This window comes from Lactuca saligna, chromosome 8 (genome assembly GCF_052625555.1).
Source record: "Lactuca saligna cultivar CGN05327 chromosome 8, ASM5262555v1, whole genome shotgun sequence".
Taxonomy (NCBI): domain Eukaryota; kingdom Viridiplantae; phylum Streptophyta; class Magnoliopsida; order Asterales; family Asteraceae; genus Lactuca; species Lactuca saligna.
The window spans coordinates 77,746,658-77,752,689 of NC_136424.1; the positions used below are offsets into that span (position 1 = coordinate 77,746,658).

The 6,032-nt window shown below is 33.7% G+C and overlaps 1 long non-coding RNA gene across 1 annotated transcript; it reads right to left on the reverse strand.

The window, feature by feature from the left end:
* Window positions 1-1,998: 1,998 nt before the first annotated feature.
* On the reverse strand, window positions 1,999-4,449 carry LOC145012306 (uncharacterized). Its single transcript, XR_013664444.1, has 3 exons — window positions 3,969-4,449; window positions 3,767-3,855; window positions 1,999-2,193 (listed from the first exon to the last, which is right to left on the reverse strand). It is a non-coding gene; the product is annotated as an uncharacterized LOC145012306 (long non-coding RNA).
* Between the last annotated feature and the right edge of the window lie 1,583 nt (window positions 4,450-6,032).

The window sequence follows — 6,032 nt, forward strand, 5'->3', positions numbered from 1 at the left end:
CCCACAACTAAACAAGGAACATGAAGTAAAGTGGAGTCACAATTCCTAAGTCTATAGAATCTTAATTATATATAACCCTAATGTATACACTTAGCATGAATAGATTACCAACAAGGGTACTTATTTTGATTATTGCAATATCTACCGTGTAAGTTTAATGAAGTTGGCGAAATTCATGTTTTTGTCGTGTTTTGAAGCTTATGGTCGATAAAGCTCTTATCGGCACCAATATTAATTAATACTGAAGCCTAAACATTGTTGATATGAAATGTACCAATAATCATAGGTGGTTCTTGGAGAGCATCTCAAGCAGTGATCATAAGTTCTCTTTCATTGCCACCCTGATTCTTCAGTTTCGGGCATTCTTTCCTAAAATGCCCTTGTTGATTGTATTCAAAACAGTTACGGCTTCCTCCTGCCGTAGTGGTTGAGGTTTTTTTTTTTTGAATTACTTCGAGATGTGACTTCTCATGTTACATTTGTTATAGATTTCTTCCCTTTTATCTTTGGAGCCAAACCCCATGTATAACGCTCCACTTTCTTGCTTTCCAGTTTCCCAGGCCTGGACACAGGTGTGCAAGGTCATTAAACTTCGTCGTGTAAGTCTTGATATCAGAACATTTCATTTTTAGGTTCCAAAGCTAATGTTCTAGGTTTTGTACTTCCTCTCGGGGGCAGTACTCTGTATTAAAAGTTCCTTCATGTTTTCCCTGACATTGAGTTATCCATCGAGAAACCCAAAGTTTTTTTTTTTTTACATGGTCAGTCCAGTATGTTAGAGCTCCGTCCATCAAGGTGCTTGCGGCAAAACACACTTTTCTACCCTCAGCGCAGTAGCACATGTCAAAAACAACTTCAAATATTTCAAAACAACAAGTTTAACCCACAATGCCTTCGTTGCCATAAAAGTTTCTTGGCTTGCAATTTATGAAGTCCTTATAGGAACAATTTCTTCTAGGCTCTTCTGGATGCGAGTGAAGAGTGCTTCCAGCTCTGTTTCCCAATCCGTTCACTTCCACGAGTCGCCTTCCATCATTCAAGCTCCTTGTAGTTGCCATTCCAATTGTAAGGCGTTCCGAAAGTAGTCGTTCCATTTTTTTTTATAGTTTGAGGAAGTCCTGACTCGGGCGGTGGTTGAATTAGAGTGCTAGAAGTTGGCGTTTCTGGAGTTACAACCGACCTTCTGGTTGGTCGACCTCTTCGGGTTCGTCCCATAGCTGGTTCGATAGTTGGTGTTACTTCGGGGTGTAATCTGGTGTTCCTTCTTAGAGGTATTTTGATTTCTTATTAGTAGTAGAGATTTAGTTTGTGATGTTTTTGTTAGTTCTCTTATAATGTTTTAGTCACGATTACGATTTATATAAGGGTTCAAAAAGATTTCTAAACTTAATAACATATGTTTTATTATAATCAAACATTATCATCCAGTACATTAGTCTTTACCATTTTCATAATGTAAAGACTTACAAGTAGTGGTACAAAGACCTACAAACAAACAAATAAAGTTTACTTATTCTTACATATCCTAATACTTATCTGACAAGTTTGTCACCAAACTTTTTAGTATCTCAAAATATGTTACACAAAAATTTACACTATATACAAGAAAATTGTATTTTTTTGCTGACTTGTGATCACATTTTACGTTTCTTAAAACGCCAAGATTTTAGTCTATCAACTACTTCACTTAAGTTGGATAATCCATGAGGCCCGACCAAAATTAAACGTAGGCGCGCAACTAGGTTTAGTTTTCGTATGACCTATGTTTTATGAAACCTAATTGAGTATTTGATCTAAATCCTTGTGTTTAAGTTCATTAGATTTTTAACTTTTAAGTGTGGTAGGGCAAGGATATTCCTAAACCTACTAGAGTAAGCCCTAAACTATAGTTGTATTTTTCTAAAAAAGAAAATACTAAATTCTCTATAGTCGTTAGCTCTGATACCAATCTGTCACACCCCGACCGAGGGCGGAAATCGTCGGGGTTGCGACGTTATACAATTGGATCACAGTCAACCACATATATCGAATACATAATATATTTGAATCAATATTTTACAAACCTTTAAGTTTCAGAATTGAAATTACATCTTCATATTAAACACACAACGGTAAACAAGTTAAGTCTATTCCCAAAAGAAAGGAACTATAATTTCCTTAGAACCGATGTCCTACCTCCAACTTCTTAGTTACCTGAGAATACACATTTTTAAAATACATCAACAAAAATTGTTGGTGAGTTCCACAGGTTTTGACTTCGTGAGCTTTATAAAAAGAAATCTTTATAAAACGTGGAATGTTTAACAAAATAAGTTGTGCAAAACATGGTCAACAATGTTACCGATAAGCTTGTGTGAGACCTGATACTTGAAATCCGATACGAGTATCCATGTAAAAATATTTATGATAAAAGTAAATATTAACATATTTTTGTGGAGCAAAATATTAAGTATTTATATAAATAAATACTACCAATCGGTTTAACAATCTACAAACATTATGTATACTACATACTCTCTTTGTAAAACGTGAAATGTTTAACAAAATATGTTGGGCAAAACATGATCAACAATGTTACTGAGACCGGATACTTGAAATCTTACAAGTATTCATGTTAAAATACTTATGATAAAAGTAAATATTAACATATTTTTGTGAAGCAAAATATTTAGTGTTTGTATAAGTAGACACTAACAATATATTTAGCAATCTACAAACAATATTTATACTACATACAAACTCATCATAGTTTGTATTAGTATATTTGTATCCCTGATGTTGTTATAATTCTCAATTGTTTGAGTTTGAAGACTTTTTGTTGTAATGCTTAATAATATAAAGCTACCAAAGTTCTATCGGGACAACGGTCGTATGTGTCCCTTATACGATCGGGACAACGGTCGTATGTGTCCCAATACGAGTTTAAACAGTACGTCGACTGTAAGTGACCATAACAATTATTTAGACAGTACTCCGACTGTAAGTGACCATATATATGTTTAGACAGTACTCCGACTGTAAGTGAATAACAAAGTTTATACAACACCCCGACTGTGAGTGACCAAAATCGACATAGTCCAAATCATCACATCTTATGAGATTTTCAACATGATCATATTAGAAATACTTGTTATAATTTACACTTTTGTAACTATTAAAGTATGTGTGAACTAAACAATATCATAATCGGTGTACTTCTTATTTATCACAACACTTTCTATATATATTTGAAAGTCCAAACAACAAGATAAATCAAAAAGGGCAATTAGGTCCATGTTTTTAGAAAAATCATATAAAAATTATCATAAGTCGAAATCTGGATCCGTAAACTCTCAAAGTTTAGAAAATGAGTCTAATTTGTCCATAATTTTTATACTAAGCTTAAGTGGTTCCTAACCTGAGTGAAAATACTCATTTTTACAGACAGGTCCGAAAATGTTCTGAAATGATAGACAGTTTTGTAAAAATCATTATAAATTGTAGAAAAATCGTATGAATGTGTGCGAGTAGTCCTTAGAAAGGTATTAACATGAACTACTTCCATATTGTACAGTTTTGAAATCCATTGAGTTTAAGGAGGGAAAAACAGTCCGTGAACAGACCATAACTTTACTGTGAAAAGCTGAAATTTGAGCTTAAGTATGTTTAGTGACATAACTTGTATTTTTAGTTAGTAAAGCCATTAAGTCTTTCAACTATAACTTTTTTAGTGTTTATTCTCCCCCAAAACTTGTAAAACATAAAAGAGGGGCCGTAGAAAACTCACTTTTGTCGCGTAGAGTTATTTGGGTTGAGAATGGTTTGTGCGGTTTCTGGTTCCACTCAAGCTTGTGATTCGAGTATTCTTTTGGATGTCTTAACACATAAAGACATATATTTACATGCATGTTAGACTTTTATCATGTATTAAATCATTTTAAATCAGTGGGTTTGATGATAAAAAGAAAAAGTAGAAATCATGAATATACCTAGCTTCAACTTGGATTAAAAGTATGTTGCCAAAAGGTGGTGGAATAACACAAGCTTTTTGAGAGGTAAAGGGTAACTTTCTCAGGGGTTTTAAGTGTTTGAAAGTAGCTACATATGCTCTACTTTGAATCTCAAAAATGGGCAGAAAAATGGAAGACTTTTGGGTGTTAGTTTGATGCTCGAAAACAACTACTGTTTTGGCTATGTTGCTGTCACGAAAATTTCACAGCAAAAGGGTAAGATAAGAATAGTTTAGCCACTGATTTGAGTCCCTAATTTAGAGTAGCAAAACAACTAACTCCCAGAGGTATTTGTTGGTGAAAATATCAAGGAAAAGGAAGGTGTAGATGGGTGAAATGGTGGCTGAAACACCAAGGGACAGCAGCCCCTTTAAGGTTCACGGTTTTGTGGAGTTGGAAGGAAATTTGTGTGGTTGAAAATGGGATGAACTTTGGAGCTTTTCCCTGGATTATTTTCTGGAGAATGGAAGGTGAAATGAGGAGATATTTCCAGATTATGAATGAGGAGAGAGGATAAGAAGAGAAGAAGATAAGATGGAATCAATTAGGCTAGATTGTGATGGAATGGGTAAATGATGAGATTTGATCTCCTAGCCCACTTGGTCTCCTAGTTGGTTAAAGATAGAATTAGTTAACCAACTAACTATTAGTTACTTAGTTATTTAGAGGTTCTAGTCATGGAGATGGAAGATGTTAATCTCGAAAATTAGAAGAGGGATTAAGAAGTATTCTTAGTAAAATCTCTTAAGTGATTAAGCACTTATTAGTTAAGTTGGCACTTATGTAAACCATTTCTCTTATCTTAATTGATTTAGTCATCATATTCCTTATATAAAATCACTGTAAGTCATAACCCATAACTACTCATCTACTAGATAATAATACATATGTACAAATACATACATGTATACTTAGTATAAAATAACAATGTAGTTTTTGTGTATTTGAACTTAAATGTTTATGTTTTATTATTTTTATTCAAAAACACTTAAATACATTCTAATTATACCTTATAATAATTCATTTTATATTTTTATTTATTTAAATATAAAATTTATTGACCAATGTATAATTTCGCGATATTTAACCGGTTAACGGTATCGTTAAACACGTTTTGTCACTTCGGTTCGTATATTGGTCAAATTTAGATCCTTCACAACTACTAAGCACAAGTTTTACACAAAATTTAACTTACTCATCAACTAGAGACATGTTGATACAAAAATTAAGTTTGTTGTATTCAAATGACGTTATATGCTAATTTTCACAAACCAGTGATGGTTCGTAGTCATACATCGTAACGAAATTTATCATGAGTTACTTGTTTTATATTTCACAAGAACTTATCAAATTTAAAATATGTTAAATTCCTTCAACCAATTTTGGTAAAATATATATATATATTGCATAATAATCAAAACATCACATTGTACGATCGTTCATATTTTTACCAATTGTTACACTATTTCACCCCTACTAATATCACATAATAACATATCATAATCGTGGTGTCAAACATATATGGGGTGTCCGACCTACCCTTCGGTCCTAGCGACAAAATTGGGGGACTATTCCCCTCATACTACCACTATCAAATAGAACATATCATCTAGCACATAGAACACATCAACTAATAGCAAACCAAACAATTATCACAAAGACAATCATCTCAATTGTAATCAACTACTAGTGGGTCGGCCTTGGTACCTTACCACGTAAAATTATGTGTCGAATCTCGCAGAAGAAATCTCTAACAGCTGCTCCGATGACTCCTGGCTATCATAGTCACATTAACACTCAATTAGAGTTTATAACATTATTCAGGGTAAAATGACCATTTTACCCCTTGGTCCCATTGGGACATACATGAGTCCTAATTCTAGCTTTTTAGGCCCAACTCTCATATAGCCCATCAAAGATTCCCTAAGAGCCCACTAGTTGCCCAATTTCTAAATAGGGCCTTATCCACCCCCTAAATGGGCCCAAAAGTTCCAAGTCCAAATATAATAATTCCCAAGGGTCCAAACTTGGCCCAAAAGGCCC